Genomic DNA, 20,242 nt, shown 5'->3' on the forward strand with positions numbered 1-20,242 from the left:
TATGAAGTTTAATTTTGATGTACATAAAATTCTCAGTTGGCATCCATTTTCTTTCATAGCTTGATATATGTTATTCCAGGACCTTCTGCCGTTGAGGGTCTAGGTTGAAAAATCAGTTTGGGGAAATTTTCTGATATTATGTCATTGAAAAGGTTGTGCATTCCTTCATCTATTCTGATAAATCTTAAATTTGGTCTTTTTATGTTGTCCCATATTATTGGAAGTTCTATTGAAAGATGTTTTGTCTTCTTTGTGCGGTTGACTTTATTTTCAAGAGTATATATTTTGTTTTCATTGCCTGAGATTCTGTCTTCTAGGTGGTCTAGTCTGTTGGTGATATTTTCCATTGAATTTTTTATTTGGTTTATTGTTTCCTTCATTTGAAGATTTCTGATGATTCCTTTTTATAATCTCTGCCTCTTTATTGAAGTGACCCTTCACTTCCTGTATGTTCTCTCCAATACCATTCTTTATTTTGAAGATCAGTCTAAATATGTACCTTCTAAAACACATTCTTTGACATTTCTTCTACTCTGTTGTCTGTGGATTCTGTTGTTGGAACATCTTGGTTTATTTGAGGTAGTTTGTTCCTTTGTTTTTTCATGTTGTTTGTGTGTCTTCCCATCTAGCAGTGTGGATCTGAGGCAGTAAAATTTCTTCCCTGTAGTCTTATAGTGTCCCTGAATGCTTCCAGTGCCTCACCTTTAAGGGGGAGACAATATTAACAGCACCCAATGCAAACAATATACAACCTTAATCCAAATAGCTACTATTAAGACATCTACAGTTTTGTTGCAATAAACAAAAATGATGTGTTCAATTATTGCCTACAGTATAAATAGTAAGTTTTCTAAAAGGATTTACCGTTTCAAATGATGAACAATAAGGGAACAGAAGTAATGTAAGATGTGATTTTTATGAGGAAGAAGGAGAAAAGATACAGGTAAGATATATAGTAAAAGTGAGGGAGGAATTAATAAAGGTTGGCTGTTAGTATTAGAGAAGTGAGAGAATTCATAGAGATGGGTGAGAAAAAAAATATAGATTTTTTTTAAAACTGTAAAAATATAAGAATACACAACAAAACTATTATACTATTCAGACATCCCATTCCTCAATAAATTGATGCATGAAAAATATTTGGAGTCAAAGATGCTGGAGATGTGAGAGAGAAAGGAGTGAAAAAAAAAAAAAGAAAAGTCTCAATGGGAAATTGAATGAATGTTTCCGTTGGCTTTCAAAATTTTTCTCAGCTTCCCTTCTCTGCAGATAGGTGGGGCTATCTGAAGTTTGATGGTAGCTCCAGTCTGGTGGGTGCTGGACCAGTGGTTGAGCAAACTAATAGCAAGATGCTCTCACACCCTCTTCAAATCTTCCCACCTGTTGTAGACCTCTCCTTCTTCCCCATGCACTTCAGGACTCACTAAGCTGGAGAGAGCCAGTTTTCTCCAGTTTCTCCAATTTGTGCTCTTACCAGGAGAACTGCCCCTAGTCTCTGACTTTCCACAGACTTGCCAGACCCAGACTGTCCCACACAAACCCAGCTTCAATCTGACAGACCTGGACTTCAGCTTCCCCAGGCTCTATCTTGCTGCAATCCCAAAATGTCAATGCCATTTCAACTTGCAGAAAGACCACTAGGAATGTGCTCACACAAAGGAGAGACCCTGCAAAGGGGCAGCCAGATGGTGGCCACTAGCATACCCAGTAGAAAGACCTCAGGTGTAATCAGACCTGCAGGTACCCCAACAGTATATCTCCAGGCCCTGGCCAGTGTCCCCAGACTGAGGTGGTCACACCTTCGAGATGGTGGTAGTGACAGCAGCAAACCTACAGGCCCTGGTCACTGTTCCAAGATGGCAGCAGCCCTGCATATCCAAACCTGCGAGTACAATGGACTTCCAAGCAGCAGAGGGCAGCGGGCGATGCGCTGAAATTCTGCAGGCTAATGGCAGGCAATCAGCAAGTGATCGGTGGGTGAAAGGCAGGCAGTGAGCAGGCAAATGGCAGAAGATCAGTGGCGATCAAAGAGTGAGTGATCTGTGATTAAAAGGCAGGCTATATGCTGGCAGAGGGTGGTGATCAAAGCAGAGGAATTGGGGGTAAACATCAGGGGATCAGCAGGCAGCCATGACTGCCTCACTGAGAAACAATGTTTCCTCTGCTCTAGTTCACCATCTTGGATCTCCTCCAGGATTATATTTAATAGTAGCAGAAGTAGTATCTACTGTTGCATTTTCTGGAAATACTATGTCCCCAAATATGTTTCAGTTAAATCTATCATTTTGGGCACTTATTACAATGTATACTACATTATGTCCTTTTATGCATGTCATTTCTTCCCTTCTGAATGGCAGATAATTGATCCATTTTTCTGCCCCTTATCCCTTTTTTAACACTTTTATTGTTTTATTAGTCTAATATGAGGATACAACTGATTAAAATTTCAAATGTTTCATAGAAAAATCAAAGGTGTAGAACATTTCAAAGCAATTATGTTCACGTAGTTTAAATTCTCATAAATTCTCATAATAATTGATGTTCTCGATTATAGCTACATACTTTGAACATCTTTAGTAAATGTATGGATAACATGAAAACAGCAGTGAAGTTTTCCATGTTCTTTTCCAATATATTATACCAGTAATAGACTTTAAGGAAAGAGTGAAAGGGAATGACAACAGCCTAATGATGTAAGTATAGGCAGTTATGGTAGTAAAGTTTTGATACTATAATGAAGATAGCAAAAGTAATTTTCCAGGATCATATCCTGACATATGTGCAACCTTAATTCTAAGTTTGCATCTTTACCTGGCCTGGGTGATTTTCCAGCACCTGTTCTCTGTCGAGATCAAGAATGATTTCAAGGTGACCCTATATAAAAGGCATGGAATTTTCCCCTCACAGTTCCTGCCCTCTTTTCCCTGGAAACTTTCGCTCTTTAAAGAAGCTAGAGATCTGGAACTGTCTGTATTCCTACTCTCAGGCCTGTAGCTGCACCCTGGAGCAGCATTCTGGTCACACTAGACCTTTCCTAACCAGATTGCAGCTCTGGAATGTGCTTTGCTGAGATGACAGCAGGGAGAAGAGCCACAGGAGATAGCACACAGCCTGGCAGTATCTGAGGGGGTGACCAAATGCAAGCCCACAGCTCTGTGGCCAAGAAGCACAAATAGCATGAGATCAAGTCTGACCTAAGGTGACTTCTTGCCCCCAGTGAGCTGCTATACCTTGCTGTTCCTCTCTTGTGTTTGCATCTATCAAGTGACCTACTCTGCCTTGTCTCTCAGCATTTGCTAGACCCAAAGTACTTAGTGTAGCCAGCTGGCTGTCTTGGTAGTCTTACCCTTGTACTGATTTTTTGCCTCTCAGGGTTCTAAAGAGCTTGACCCAGATGAGCTCCATCTCCACATAAAGCTGAATCAAACAGATCCTCCCAAGCAAGTCTTTGAACAAACACCCTCCTTCCTGAGAGAGACTGTGAGTGCCTTTAGAATAATCCCACATGAGTTTTCTTTATTTCCCTCTTCCCATTTAACTATAAATAAACCCTCTGAAATCAGGGACTATGATTCATCTAGTTTTGGTACAGGACATATGCTGGCAGAGGCCGGTGATCAAAGCAGAGGAATTGGGGGTAAACATTAACAAAAGTACATGCCAATGGGGGAAAAATAGTGGCTGTGTGAGCAGCTGAGTAAGTGGAGTGAGGTTGTGTGTTCCCCTTCTTTTTTCAGAACTAATCATACCATGGAGTTGCACTACAAATGCTGCTATCAGGGAAGCCAGTAAGGTGGAAATTACCAAGAATACTCTGCTTTAGGACAAAAGTGAAGTCTAGTTATTCCAGTCAGATAAAAGGTGAAACCCTTGGGACCAGAGTTCCTAAAGAGTGTTCAGTCGATGTAAAGGAGCAGGCAAGGGGGCAATAAGGAGGGACCCTTAGGTAAGTGACAAAGGAGGAACAGGATAGCTCTTCAGTGAAGAATTTTTTCCATATTATTATATTGGTACAATATAATCGTACATAAGGTGGGATTTATTATTACATATTCATACATGCACACGGTATAGCAATACAATTTGGCCAATATCATTCCTCATTATTTCCCCTTTCCCTCTCCTCCTCCCTCCCTCTGGTCCCTTTCCTCTCAGTTACTGATCTCCCTTTGATTTTCATGAGATGCCCCCACCTTTCTTTTCCTTTTTCCTCTCTAGCTTCCACCTGTGAAAGAATACATACAACCCTTGACTTTCTGAGTTTTGCTTATTTCACTTAACATAATGCCCTCAAGTTCTATCCATTTTCCTACAAATGAGTTAATTTCATTCCTCTTTATAACTGAATAAAAATATATTGTGTAGATATACCACATTTTCTTTATCCATTTATCCACTGATAGATACCTAGGCTTGTTCCAAGATTTGGCTATTGTGAATTGTGCTGCTATAATCATGGGTATGTATATATCACTATAGTATGCTGACTCTAATTCTCTAGGATAAATTCCAAGGAGTTGTATAGCTAGATCATATGGTGGTTCCATTGCCAGTCTTTTGAGAAATCTCCATACCGATTTCCAAGGTGGTTGTACTAATTTACACTACCACCAACAGCATAAAAGTGCTCCTTTTTCCTCCACATCCTCTCTAGCAATTATTATTGTTTGTATTCTTTTTTTTTTGTTTGAATGGAGCTATAATTCTAAATTTATTTTATTTTTTTTCAAAACATTACAAAGCTCTTGACATATCATATCTCATACATTTGATTCAAGTGGGTTATAAACTCCCATTTTTACCCTGTATACAGATTGCAGAATTACATTGGTTACACATCCACGTTTTTACATATTGCCATACTAGTGACTGTTGTATTCTGCTACCTTTCCTAATGGCTGCCATTCTGACTGGAGTGAGATGAAATCTCAGTATAGATTTGATTTGATTTTCCTAATTCCTAAAGATGTTGAACACTTTTTCATATACCTGTTAGCCATTTGTATTTCTTCTTTTGAGATGTATCTGTTAAATTCATCTGCCCATTTATTAATTGGGTATTAATAAATTTTTTACTATTAAGTTTTTTGAGTTCTTTATATTCTCTGGATATTAATTCTCTGTCAGAAGAGTAGCTAGCAAAGATTTTCTCTCATTCTTTAGGTTCTTTCTTCACATTCTTAATTGTTCCCTTTGTACAGAAGCTTTTTTAACTGAAATGCCATCCCATTTATTAATTCTTTATTTGTTCTAATTAGTTATATATGACAGCAGATGCTTTTCAACTCATTGTACTCAAATGGAGCACACTTCTCATTTCTTTAGCTGTGCATAATGCAGAGTCACACCATCCATGCAATCATACATGTCTGTCTCATTCCACTCTCCTTCCCACCCCCACACTCCCTTCCCTTGCCTCACTCCCCCTACCCAAGCCAAAGTTCCTCTGTTCTTCCCTACCCCGCCCCCCCAATTATGGATCAGCATCTGCTTATCAGAGAAAACATTTGGCCTTTGGTTTTTTGGGATTGGCTTAGTTCGCTTACCATGATATTCTCTAGTTCTATCCATTTTACCTGTAAATGCTATAATTTTATTCTTCTTTAAATCTGAGTGATGTTCCATTGTGTATATGTACCACATTTTTTAATCCATTCCACAGTTGAAGGGCTTCTAGGTTTAGCTATTATGAATTGAGCTGCTATAAACATTGATGTGGCTGTTACTATAGTATGCTGATTTTAAGTCCTTTGGGTATAAACCAAGGAGTGGGATAGCTGGGTCAAATAGTGGTTCCATTCCAAGTTTTCTGGGGAATCCCCATACTGCTTTCCATAGTAGTTAAACCAGTTTGCAGTCCTACCAGCAATATGTGAGCGTACCTTTTTCCCCTCATCCTCACCAACACTTGTTGCTTGTATTCTTGATAATTGTCATTCTGACTGAAGTGAGATGAAATCTTAGTTTTGACTTGCATTTCTCTAATTGCTAGAGATGTTGAACATTTCTTCATATATTTGGTGATCGATTGTATATCTTCTGTGAATTGTCTATTCAGTTCCTTGTTCCTTAGCCCATTTATGGATTGGGTTATTAGGTTTTTTGAGTTCTTCATATATCCTGGAGATTAGTACTCTATCTGAGGTACATGTGGTTAAAGGTTTTCTCCCATTCTGTAGGCTCTCTCTTCACATTATTGTTTCCTTTGCTGAGAAGAAACTTTTTAGTTTGAATCCATCCACTCATTGATTCTTGATTTTATTTCTTGTCCTAAGCCGACATAATGAAGATTTGGTCCTACTTTTTCTTTTATTAGGTAGAAGACAGAGACAAACCCATATAAATACAGTTATCTCATACTAGAAAAAGACACCAAAAACATATATTGGAGAAAAGATAGCCTCTTCAACAGATGGTACTGGGAATATTGGAAATCCACATGTACCAAAATGATATTAGACCCCTTTCTCTTACCCTGCACAAAACTCAACTCAGAGTGGATCAAGGACCCAAGGATTAGACCAGAGACCTAATAGAAGAAAAAGTAGGACCAAATATTCATCCTCTATTAATTCTTGGCATTATTTCCTGAACTTAAGGCAGGTAGGGTTTCTATTGAGAAAGTCGTTGCCTGTGCCTATCTGTAGGAGTATGGACCCTACTTCAAGAAGTTTCATAGTTCCTGGTAATTCCCAATTCTTTGATCCATTTTGAATTGACTTTTGTGTACCATGAAAGATAAGGATCTAATCTTGAATAAGGAAAAAAGAATCCACTGATAATTATTTAGGGGTTTTAAAACATTTATTGCAATTAATACAGGACTGAAAAAATTAAGTAACCATAGGTAAATGATCAGAGTATTAAGATGTAACATTTAACACTGAATTAAATCAAATTAGCTGAGAGGAAGAAGCACATAATTAGATATCTACTTGTCTGTCACTTCAATAGGCTCTTGGAAAACTTCAGAAATAGCTTATTTAGTTCTGTATCCCAAGTCTTTGCACTAGCTAAGTTATTACTGAACCATATCTACCCAGGAAAACCACAGACATTTGGACAGGGAAAAGCTAAAGTTCTCTGAGGGCCCATCTCTCTATGAACAATCAAAAAGTGGCAGCAAGAATATCAAGAAGTCCTATCTTTAAATCTTTTTTGCTTGTTTGTTTGTTTGTTTGTTTGTGGTGCTGGGGATTGAACCAGGACCTTGTGCATGCGAGGCAAGCACTCTACCAACTGAGCTATGTCCCCAGTCCTCTTTAAAGCTTTTGAATGTGACCAATTCCAATTTTTATTCTGCTGAGTAGTACATCATTCTTTCTCCAGAAAAGACTAGAATGAGATTTCCTATAGTGATATACTTTGTATAAGGGTTACTGCGTATTTAAAGGCAAGAAATATTCATCATGGCAGACTATGGGAGTTCTGTCTGGCAATTTGCCTTTCTGTTAAAATTTTTAATTTTTTCCATGTGCTTTTTTTTTTTTTTTTTTTTAGAGAGAGGAGAATTTTTTTAATATTTATTTTTTAGTTCTTGGCGGACACAACATCTTTGTATGTGGTGCTGAGTATCGAACCCGGGCCGCACGCACGCCAGGTTAGTGCTCTACCGCTTGAGCCACATCCCCAGCCCCTTCCATGTGCTTTCTAAAGAAAAATATCTGGTCTCTGTTTTATCGGTGGTGGAAAGTTATGTAGCATAAAGAGATGAGATGCAGCAATGAAACCACATACTTGCAAGTGCTCTGCCTTTCAAACCTTGCAGCTATGCCTCCTCTGTTACCTCTGCTTGGAGAGAGTGCACTCAGTTAATATTTGGCAAAAACAACACCAAGTATGCACATTACATATTATACATGCATATATGTCCCCTCTGTATAGACCACCTGGAAGTTTATCTGAGAAGAGACTGTTTCTAGTAACAGCCTCTGAGGAGGAGCCAGGTACTATAGAACTGTCTTCCTGAATAACTGATAGAACCCATAATAATTTTGTGTGTATACACACACATCACCTTTTATTTAATTGTCCATTTGTTTTATTGAGGTGAAATTAATAAACATAAAATTAATGCTTCATTTAGCAGTAGTACATTCACAGTGTTGTGCAGTATTCAACTCTAGGACCAAAACATTATTCTCACACCAAAGGAAACCCTGTGTTCATTAAGCAGTACCCTATTAACTTCTACCCTACTGCATGGCAACCACTAATCTGCTTCCTTTCTCTATTCTGTATGTTTCAGATAAATGGAACCCTAAACTATGTAATTTTTTTGTATATCTTTAATGTAACATGATGTACTGGGGGCCATGCTTTCAACATATGACTTTTGGGGAACATTCCAAATCCAAACTGTAACAGTCTGCCTACACATACACATCATGTATATGCCAATATTTTGATCCTTTTTATGGCTGAAAAATATTCCATTGTGTGGATGTACCAAATTTTGTTTATCCACTCCTCAGTTTATGGACATTTATGTTGTTTTATTTGAGGGTTACAAATGAATAATGCTGTATGAACATCTTTGTAGAAATTTTTCTGCTGATGTATGTTTTTATTTCTCTAGGCTACGTCCAGGAATAGAATTGCTGAGTTATATGGTAATTCAATGTTTAACTTTTTGAGGAACCACCATACTGTTTTCCACAGTGGCAGCACCACTTTAAATTTCCACCAGTAATGCACAAAAGTTTAAACTTCTCCATATTCTAAAACTTGCAACCTTCTTTTCTTTTCCCTCTTCTTATTTTAAAATAACAACCATCCTAAAGAGTGTGAAGTGGCCAGGTGCAGTGGTGCATGCCTGTAATCCAGTGGCTCCGGAGGCTGAGACGGAGGATATCACGAGTTCAAAGCCAGCCTCAGCAAGGGCGAGGTGCTGAGCAACTCAGTGAGACCCTGTCTCTAAATAAAATACAAAATAGGGCTGGGGACATGGTTCAGTGATTGAGTGCCCTTGAGCTCAATCCCTGATACCCAAAATAAAAATAAAAACTAAAAATGAGTGTGCAGTGATATCTCATTGTGACTTTGATTGTCTTCTCCCTAATGATGTTGAACTTCTTTACATGTGCTTATTATCCATTTGAATATCTACTTCATACAGCAGGCCCTATTTGGATTGGCAGCACAGTCCAGACATGACTTTACCCTATATTCTATGCTCAGGGGAGGATTGGCCAGCCCTGGAAAATGACCCTGCAACAAGCCTCTACAGCTAGAATTAATTTAGGAATTGATGGATTTTTAATAGAATTAATTTAGAAATTGATGTGTGTGTGTATGTGTGTGTATTTAATGGAAATAGAGAGGATGGGCGTATCGTAACTAACCTAGATGACTTTCTAATACTCAAAGTGGCCCTTCACTGTTTCTCTGTCCTTCTTCCTAACCTCTAAGCTTCTGCTTGGGTTAGTAGTAGTCATGTCTGCTGTTGCTCTTCTTGCATTTCCCAGGGCCTACTCCCATACCTGGTACATGGTAAGCACTATACTCTGCAAATATTTGCTGAATGAAACTGGAGCAGATGGCTGCTCTCTCAAGGTCTTTTTCCCCCTTGAGTTTATCATGCTGATGGACAGATGGGGAATAAAGGATCTTGTGCTCTGCTTCATTTGCCCTACCTGAAGCTAGACGACTTGCAATTTTCCTGCCATCCCTAGATTTAGATTGGCTGCACTCTTCACCCTGGACATGAGTGGTCCCAACCTTTCAGTGGTATCTTCTGCTACTTCCTTCCCCATGCCTTTCCTTGTCTCCAGGCAGACCTGCCTTTTTTTATCTCTTTGCCTTCTATCCTCTCCAGCTGCAGAACTACCTTGATGGTAGTTCAGTGGGACACTTGGGCTCTCTGGACAGCTGGACTCAGGTCTACATTTTGGCTCTACCTCCTCTTGCTGTTGGACCTTGGGCGAGGTATTTGAATGTTGATTCTGCCACTTGTAAAATGGGAAGACAACAGGTGCCTGCCAAGGTCATGTTGGAAGCATGGAATGATTCAGTGTGTGTGAAGCTATTAGTGCAGCATTCAGTACTCATGAAATTCATGTTAAGTTGGATGAGTATTTTACATTCTACACCAAGATTTCTGCTCTTATGACTGTACTTTTGATGTGAAATTATTAAACAAGCTGTGTGTTGTGGAAATTATTATCAAAGCAAACCGAATCCAGCCACCATCTCTTCCCAATTTCTTCATGACTCTGGAGTGAAGGACTGGAAGAGATATATGGCTGTGCCACATGGGTGGGCAGGTATGAGCTCCTCTGCCTAGATCTGAGGTTAAACCAAATGAACAGGTGCGTAGAGAGAGGATATTTCACAGAGACATGCCTGTACTCTAATAGGATACAAGTTGGAGAGTACACTGGTAGGAAAAGAAGTAAGGAATTATAGCAAGTGCCACAGTAGCCAGGAAAGACCTTTTGGTTTTTTTCCTGGTAGATGGACACATTACCTTTATTTAATTTATTTATTTTTATGTTGTGCTGAGGATTGAACTCAGGGATTCACATATGGTAGGCAAGCGCTCTACCACTAAGCCACAACCCCAGCCCCAGAGAAGACTTTTTGAAAGAGAAGATGCAGCAAGATAATGGTTGCTGTGTAGTTATAGCTTTGCATCTCTCAGCTTTGTTTTGGTTGTGCAATAAACGTGACCATTTAACTCATGTTAAGGAGTATGATTCCTTGGTTTTCATTGTGTTCACCATGTTGTACAACATCACCACTGTCTAATTCCAGAATGACTTCATTACCACAGAAGGAGACTTTGGACCCGCTTTTAGTATGCTTTTTCACTTCTGTGACTAAAAGACAACAATTTTAGGGAAGGAATGGTTTATTTAGGGGCTCATGGTTTCAGAGGTGTCAGTCCATAGATAGCCAGCTCCATTCCTCAGGCCTTAAGTGAGGCAGAACACCATAGTGGAAGAGTATGGCAGAGGGAGGCAGCTCACATGGTGATCAGGAAGCAGAAAGAGACTAAGCTCAGCTCACTAAATATTTCCCCCAAAGGCCCCCCCCCCCCCCCCCCCCCCCCCGTGACCCACCTCTTCTAGCCACACCCTACCCATCTTCAGCTAACACTCAGTTAATTCCTGTCAAGGGATTAACTTACTGATTTGGTTAAGGCTCTCATAACCCAATCATTTCACTTCTGAATAATCTTGCATTGTCTCACACTTGAGCTTTTGGGGGATACTTCACTCCAAACCATAACAGACCCACTAGCAGTTACTAATCCCTGTTCCCCTCCTGCCTCCACTGCCCCCACCCCTGGCAACCAGTAATAATATACTTCCTATCTCTAGGTATCTACCTATTCTACATATTTTCTATCATTGAACTCAGACAAAATACGACCTTTTGTGTCTAGATCATTTGGTTTTAAAATATTTCCTTACATGACTTATTGTAACAGTGAGAGAAATAGCAAATGAATGACCTAGGAACCTCATACCATCTTTCCCTGCCTTGGCTGTCTCATCTGTCAGTTATAGAGTTGGTGCTACATGATCCCTAAGACCTGTTTTAAAGTTTCTTTCTCTCATTTCTTTTCATGCCTTTCTCTTACTCAGTTTTGTCTGTCTCCCCATGGTGACTTGATCATATCTAGGGAAAGGAACTCTTCCCTTTTTGTCTGTATGTGCACATCTCCCTTTTCCCCAGGCCTTGCCATACTGTCTATTACAGAGCCAGATTAATGGTAGGACCTTCATAAATGTTTTTAAGATAATAGCTTCAAAAATTCAAGTATTAAAGTCATTGTAAAATGAGACTGGAAAGACAGATTGAGATGATGTTGCAGAGGGCTTACAGTTTACCATTCAAGCAAAAACTTCTGACCACATTTGACATAGTCAAAGTAGTATCTTGGTGGTGAGGCAGAAAACAGAGTTGAGAGCCTGGAATGTTAAATGTGAGGTACTCAGGGCCTGCCAGGAGCATACAGTGGAATGTATGGTTTGGATTTAAGAAGTAAGGGAGAAAAATAAGGTCTAAAAATTACTTCAGAGTTTTTAATTTCATTAACTTGGACAATGATATTGAGATACAGGGCTACATGAGAGAAGAGGGTAAAAGAAACATTAGACTTGAAGTTAGAGACCAGCCACTTGGAGCAGCTGGGAGATTTACTGAGCTACAGGGACTCCTAACTGTGAGAGGTAGCAAACCAGAAGGCTGCTTTAAGAAGATGAGCACAAGCCCACGTAAGACAAAGGGGGGCAACTGCTGACTGCTGACAGCCACATCTCTCCCTCAGTGCAATTTCTCTGGCTGCCATGGCCTCATAGCCCCCTGGCTGTTCATAGAAGGTGGAGATGGTATTGATGACAGGGTTCCCTGGTGGGATGTTGCACAAATGATTGAAATATGGGACTGGAATCTGGAGGGGGCTGGGGGGGGGGGTGACTCACAAGTCAGCATCTGCACTGCAGATTAATGTCTTAAGCACCAAGGGACAGCCCTGCATAGACAAAGGCAGAAATCCTTTCAGCAGGCGGAGTAGCTCGTAGGATAACACAACCTATTTAAGAACATGAAGAAATGCCAGGGCAACTCCCTAAATTTTCATTTGACATTGCAAGTAATCTTATACATTAAAAGACTAGGTTAGGTCAGATCCCCATGATAATACAAAATAATCTGGCACTCTCTTCCTTTGATTTTTGACCATGTTCACATAGCTGCATCAAGCACGAGATGGAAACAGTCATGAATGCCAGACACCCACATTCTTTTTTTTTTTTGCCACCAAATAGTGTGATCTGCAGCAAGATAGGGATCCTCTGAGCACCAGATAGTTCATCCATGAGACGAAAAGATGGGAGAAAATCTCCATGCTCCCCTCTGACACTAATAGCCTAGATTTTTTTAATCATATAAAGAATTTTAAAAATGATTATCTTTTTATCCTAAAAGTGCTTCCTCATGGAAAATAAGTCAATAAGAAATGATTTATCTTAACAGTTTAGAATATTTGATAAGGCATTAATTTATCTCAGATTAACCAAAGTACTCAAAGTATAGATGTGTAAAAAGAATGTTCAAGGTACTTTACCTCTCCTTTTGAAATTTTTCTCTGCTGCCTCCTATTTGTTACAGAACTAAATACAAGATTATCCAGAAGAATTGGCTTTGTGAGCTAGTAGATCATGTGATATTCCCCACCCCACCCCCCACTCCACCCTTTGGTGCTCATAGAGGCTCCTGCACACACTGTTCAGTAAACAACTTCAGAGAACCAGACCCAGCCAGTTCATTCACTGTGAGCATTTGGAAAGGGCTGCCTTTGTGGAGCCCTGAGGTAGTGGCCAGAATGGAATGGAGAAGTTAGCATTTGTGTTTTCATTAGTTCTTTTTATAGCAATGAACCAGCTGTAGCTGGTTAACACTAGCCTGAACTGCCTGTTAGTGTTCAGGTCGCTTACGCAGCCTAAAGAGCTTCTGATGGAAACACATTTTGTTACTCATGATACCACTATGTTTACATGAACTCACTCATGCTGTCATGGGATGTGATTTATAATGGCCCTAAAAATACAGGAACTCCCTGGGTGCTATTCAGATCTACACTCAAAAACAAACCAGAAACTCACAATATATAGCTTTCCCTATTGAACCATTGTTGGAGAATGCTCTTAAAAAGAGCATTTTGGCTACCAGGATGTTTCCCCTCAGTGTTTTGAAAATTGCGTGGAAAAAGTCATTTTTTTCCCCTAGCCAGAGCAAGGAATCATCATGTTATAGGGAATAAAAAGTAACCTACCCAACCAGTTCTGACTAAGATAAATAGAACTGTTCATATTGTTTTATCTTTTCATGGGCAAACTTTGCCTAAAGGCAAAAAATAACTTTTTAAGAGTCATTCATTTGTGTCATGAATATACCTATACTCACATCTTTCTAACAAAATGAAAATAGGAAATGCTGCTAAAAACTTAAAAACATTTTAAATGAAGAATATTTATTGATTTCCTGTATGGCTTGGTTTTTTTGTTTGGTTGGTTTTGTATGTTTTTTGAGGTACCAGTAATTGATCTCAGAGGTACTCAACCACTGAGCCGCATCCCCAGCCCTATTTTATATTTTATTTAGAGACAGGGTCTCACTGAGTTGTTTAGCGCCTCATCTTTGCTGAGGCTGGCTTTCAACTCTCAATCCTCCTGTCTTAGCCTCCCAAGCCGCTGGGATTACAGGTGTGGGCCACCATGCCTGACTTGTATGGCTTGTTTTGAGATTAAAGAATAAACCAGTGTAGCCAGTATTCTCAAGTAGTCGAGAATTTGCAGAGCTCAGGTACTTCCTAGATCAGTTTCATCACAAAGTAGAAAATATCTCCTCTTTTAAGCTTAATTTCTTTGCAAATATGAACTTAGGCCTTTGAAAAGTATTATGATTAATTTGGGAAAGTAGAAGAGCTAAAGTTCTTCCTCTAAGGGTCATGGCAGCTGGGTAATAGGATGCAGCATCTTTTATAGACTCTCATTTCATCTGGGTCACTTGAGGGAAATTTTTATTTGATTCTTCCTGATATTTTGTTTTCTTTGCAAAACAGGTGGCAGGCAGAATTTAGCCTATGGGCCGTAGTTTGCCATCTATGATCTATATAAATAGGTAAATTTCTCTATGTGTAGAACTTCTCTTGTACTTTCACAAATGATAAAAGGAAATTTTTAGCCAATATTTTACCAAGGTTCCAACTTTCCATACTGCACATCAAAATACCACTTGAAGGTGTAAGTATAATATGCTTACATATTTTTTAACTGTTTACAAGTAAAGTACACAGTTATTATTTAACTGAGCATATAAGGTAAAGTAATGTGACATTTTGAACTGTCAGATTTTGTCTTCCATACTTCGTCTCTCAAATAAGTTGAATCATTAGCTATCATATCAAATTTTTGAAACATTATAAAATCAAAATGAAAACCTTTGCACTAGTTACCCACACATTTATCTCAACTGTCACACCCAACCTTTATGGGTATACATGGGCTAAATGTTGTAGAGAAGAAGAAAGTGCTAATTACTTAGCAAATGTCACCTAAGCTATAGACCCCCAAGCTTTTCAAGCACACCTATGTGGCTTATCTGACTTGCCTATTTCTTGAGCTGCAGATTAAATTCATTTATTGTCTTATTGACTAAGAAAATAAAAAGTCCTACATCCACTAGGAAGAAGTCACGATGCCATCATCATACTGAATTCAAGGCTTTCATACAGGGAGACTCATAGACTATTAGAACAAGAAAGTAACCAGCAGCCCCAAGCACCCTAAGAGAAGAAGCAGGGAGAGGAAGGAATGAGGAACTCAGAGAAGTGGAGCTAGAAGAGGCTGAGGTGTACCCGATTGTGGGGCACCCACATTTCTAACCACTCCCCAAGGTCACATAGGATAGTAAAGATAGGATATAAGCCTATTTATACAAGTCTGTGTCCTGCCCTGGGAAGCCCTTAGATCCACTGATTCTGACATAAACTGATAGGTCTCTCTGGAGCCAGACTTGTGACTGTCCCCAAGGTCTTATAACAATGGGAAGAGGAAAAATCATAGTCTTTGGTTGTGGTACTAGGATCAAACTCAGGGCCTCACATGTGCTATGCAAGCACTCTACCACTGAGCTGCAGTCCTAGCCCTTTATATTTTATTCTGAGACAGTTTTAGTACTTGCCAGGCTAGCCTTGAGCTTATGATCCTCCTTCCTCAGCCTCCCAAGCAGCTGGGATTATAGATGTTCACCACCACTCCTGTCATTTGTGCCCAGCAAATTTTAAGAAAAATCAGTATTGTCAAGTTACAAATAGCTCTCTATTTTTTTAATATTTTTTAATTGTCAATGGACCGTTATTTTATTTGTTTATATATGGTGACGAGAATCGAGCCCAGCGCCTCACATAGGCTAGGCAAGAGCTCTACCACTGAGCCACAACCCTAGCCCCACAAATAGTTCTTAAATATAAAAATTTAGTCTTTATTTTTTATAGCCATTTGACTCTTACTTCCTGGTTGTTGCATATTTCATGCATTAATTAAAGATTTACAAAAACTACACTAACATTACTGAATTTTTTTAACCAAAAACTACATTGAACCAGACTCAGTGGCTCATGCCTGTACTCCAAACTATTGGGTAGACTGAGGCAGAGGATATGGAGGTTTTAGGCCAGCCTCAGCAAGTTAGCAAGACCCTGTCTCAAAATAAAATACAAAAAGAACTGGAGATGTAGCTCAGTGGTAGACCACAGGTACAATTCCCAAGGTGGTAATAACAGAAAAGTACCAGAGTTTTGAATCATCACGATGAACATTTCAGGGAGATGGGGAAAAGGGAATTTGTATTTCATAAACAAATTTAGATTTTATTTGCTTGTGATATATAAATGAAAGCCAGGCATGGTGGTGCACATCTGTAATCCTAGCAGGTCAGGGAGCTAAGGCAAGAGGATCACAAGTTCAAAGTCAACCTCAGCAATTTAGCAAAGCCCTAAGCAACTTAGTGAGACCCTGTCTCAAAATTTAAAAAAATAAAAGGGCTGCAGATGTGGCTCAGTGGTTAAGCACCTCTGGGTTCAATCCCCGGTATCAAAAGAAAGAAAAAAAAAGGAATGAGTTGATATAGATTTCTTTTTTATTTGTATTTATTTACATACATACGTGCTAGAGATTGAACCCAACCTTATGCATACTGAATACACACAATAGGAAAAAATTTCAGAGAATCAGTATTCTCATTTATAATTATGGTTTATTTTTTGGAAAGCCAATGAAATACAGTTCTTGATTTATAATGAAATTTACTCCATGACAAACTGAGTCTTTCTAAGGAGACCAGAGTGCAGAACTCAGCCATTACCTCGAAATGATGTGAGAAGACTGAAGGGCCAACTGTTTTTATTGCTTTGAATTAGTTAGGTGATGATAACCATGAACATTTATAATATTATTTTAGAATTTGCCCTGTGAGATTTTCAAGACACAGAACTGAATGTACTGCCAGATATTTTTGCAGGAGCCACAGATGTAAAAGAGAAATCTGCACACACATTCCCCTCCTAGCACCCAAATGGAACATATTTTGAGTTAAACCTTTTGGAATGGACTATTTTTAGAGAAATTGGCCAGGGTGGGGATGTAAATATGATTCTTCACAACCTTTTTCATTACATGCTTTAAAAATATTTACATTTTTAAAATAATTGTGACATATTTTGTTCTGTGATTTACCCTTCTGACAGCAAAATGCCAAGTTGAACTACTAGTCCTTCTTTTTCAAACAATGGGCAAAGTTTTACCTCTTCTGAAATTTGAGAGTTAACACATGGTACCCAGGCGTGGGCTAGGCTTGGCAAAACTCATAACACAAGCAGGGTTGCTCAAAATCACACTCTATGTTCATGGCTATTTATGTTCATCTTATCTTGTACATTGAATAATGTGACCATGGAAGTGAAAGCCTGGTCCTTTAGCTAAATTTTTACTGGTAATTTTAAATGATAAAGGCAATATAGTGACATAGGTTTCAAATTTTGCAAGATTAGAAAAACTGTTCTATTTTCATATAACTATTTTGTGTATTATCTTCTAGTCTTTCTTATATTTATTTTAAGTTGAAATTATGAAACATTTTGTTTGTAGCCCAAAGAATTTCAGCAAACTATAATCGTCTTTATTCCCACTGTGCAATATTTCAGTTTTGAAGGAGCTTAGAAGAGAATCTAGGATATCCCAAGTGCTTGTTTTTTGTGTTTTATCTTACTTTTTTTTATTTGTTTGTTGAAACTAATGTAATAAAGCACTCAAAATACCCATACAGGACCTGGTTTTTGGGGGGCACTCTGCACAGTAGTCCTGGAAAGGCCAGCCGATCTGAGGGTGAATACAATATCCCCATTTTCCAGAAGAATCAGAGAAGGGGCCAGATGCTGAAGACCTGTCCAGAGCTGAGCTGAGACTTGAAACCAGGTCTGTGTGACTCAGCTCTAAAGGCAGGAAGGGCAGGAGTCAAAATGCCTTTATAAATGTAGCAGCCAAGTTATTTCACATTCTATGCTAGGGAGAACAGCAGGCAATTAGAACTACCAGTTATAACAGAAACAGTATTTTCAGTCATTCACTATAGTGGGAATCAACACTGGTACAGAAAATTAAAAAAAAAAAAAAAAAAAAAAAAAGTACCAATAATGTTTTAATTTGATACATGAACAATCGTCTATCAGCTTTACTTGGAAAAGTATCTAGCTGTAAAAATAGGTGTCTGTAATCAGAAGTTAGGCAAATTAACATTGTTAATATATTGTTTCTTTTTTTTTTTTTTTTTTTTTTTTTTTGGAGGGTGGGATACCAGGGCACTCAACCACTGAGTCACATTCCCAGACCTATTTTTGTATTTTATTTAGAGACAGGGTCTCACTGAGTTGCTTAGCTCCTTGCTTTTGCTGAGCCTGGCTTTGAACTTGCAATACTCCTGCTTCAGGCTCTCGAGTTGCTGGGATTATAGGCATGCACCACCATGCCAGGCCATGAGCTACTTTTAAGAATCATCTGTGTATGTCTTTCTGTGGATCCCACTGGACTATAAAATTCATCAATATAAGAAATTTATTTCATTCAGGTTTGTATCTATAGCCCAAGATATTACAACAGACATAGAAGAAAATTGAGGGGTAAAGAGTACTTTCTATTTATCTCATTCCTCGTTGCCACAAATTAATATTTATTAGACATATTAAGAGTACATGGCAATGTTATGACCTGAAAAAAGCATAATGAACTCAAGTTAAAAATAACAACTATTCCTGTTTTGATTCTTTGCTGGATTCCAGATGTAGCTGTAGAAACTAAGAAAAAGAACATTTCCAAATACAAGGTAAGAGAGAAAACTTCATATTTTGACTCACTGCATTTCTCCAGAGGAAAACCTCCCTTCTTTCCATACCCTGAAATTAGAAAGGATATTCCCAGCATATTCATCCCAAATTGCAACCAGGGGCCTCAGCTGTTGGGTAAAGTGTCCTAAAATCAGCATGACATTTATCATTGTGTAGACTAAAATATATCTTCACTTTTAGAAAATATGTAGATGTGTTTTTTAATTAAATGAAGTTCATGCTTTATTCACTGACTTTAGAAGTAGGAATGGCCATTTTGGAATGTTTGATATGTATCTCTCTGACCAGTGGGAGGAATTATCTGTTAGCCCCAGGAAAAGGTACTTTTCTCTAAACTGTTCTATAGATAGAACTCTCTTTAGTTAACTCATTTACTGTTTCTTTCCCGTCATTCGGATAGTTTTCACAATCACTGGCAACCTGACTCTATATGTAAGACAATATTTTTATTGTTTACTATGTCATCCTAAAGCATTTCTAGAAGAGCTGGCTATCATGAGAACTACTTCTGTCAGCCTTGGTAATTTTCTGTGCTGTTTCAGACCTGGGATGGGCCTCTCTCTTTTATCTACATTGCTGGGCTTCCTAACTACATGCCAGCATTATCACACACTCTAAATTATCTTAGGATATCATCTGCATATAAGTACCCTATTCAAAGTAAACCTTCTTTGAATGGTTGACCTTTTTTTTTTTTTTTTTTTTTTTTGGAGTCTCTGGTGCCTGCATGCTATGGTTTCTGTGATCTGTGATGCTGGTGTTTTAAAAAAAAAATGTGCATTCTCAAATATTTTTAAAAATATTGTTGAACTAGGTAGGAACTAGGTATTTAAAACTATTGATTATCAAATAGTAGAGGCTTTCTTTGAGCATCAAAAAGTCTGGTTTTATAAAAATTTGGTATCCTAGCTCAGGAGTATTTTAGTCATAAATGTCTTTGGTTGAAATCGTCCTAAGGAGTAAATGGGAGGTAAGATAAAATTCTATGGGTGTACTCTTCCTTTTCTGTGTGTGTGTCATTCCATGTAGGAGTTCTGTAATAACTTTTAAATGATGTTTTGTTGCTGACTTTATTATAATTGATAACAATGGTTATGTATTAAGTAAAAGGACTGGGTTAAACAAATTAATTAGATCTACCTCCAGTGATTTTTAGGCTATATGAGTGAACTGCTTCATTTCTTATTTCATCTGTGTCTCAAAGAGATACACTGTTTCTCTCTCTCTCTCTCTCTATATATATATAGATAGATAGATAGATAGATAGATAGATAGTTGTTTGATCTATTCATGATTTTTGCTTTTTCCTGTTAATTGTAGTTTCTATATACA

At 38.4% G+C, this 20,242-nt stretch overlaps 1 protein-coding gene across 13 annotated transcripts in view; it reads left to right on the forward strand.

Moving 5' to 3' along the window:
• Positions 1–20,242, forward strand: part of Spidr (scaffold protein involved in DNA repair) — a 410,995-nt gene that overhangs the window by 300,529 nt on the left and 90,224 nt on the right. Inside the window, exon 1 of one of the 13 annotated variants that reach the window (XM_046428522.2) lies at positions 3,388–3,480. The exons of 11 other annotated variants lie outside the window; for them this stretch is intronic. The gene's annotated coding sequence lies outside the window, so the exon portion shown is untranslated. Of the gene's footprint in view, positions 1–3,387; positions 3,481–18,856; positions 18,889–20,242 lie in introns of those variants that run through there. One more of the 13 variants, XM_058574009.1, reaches the window with a different exon arrangement.

Source organism: Marmota monax, unplaced genomic scaffold (assembly GCF_021218885.2).
Source record: "Marmota monax isolate L192 unplaced genomic scaffold, Marmota_monax_Labrador192_F-V1.1 WCK01_AAM20220418_F8-fsc00044, whole genome shotgun sequence".
NCBI lineage: Eukaryota > Metazoa > Chordata > Mammalia > Rodentia > Sciuridae > Marmota > Marmota monax.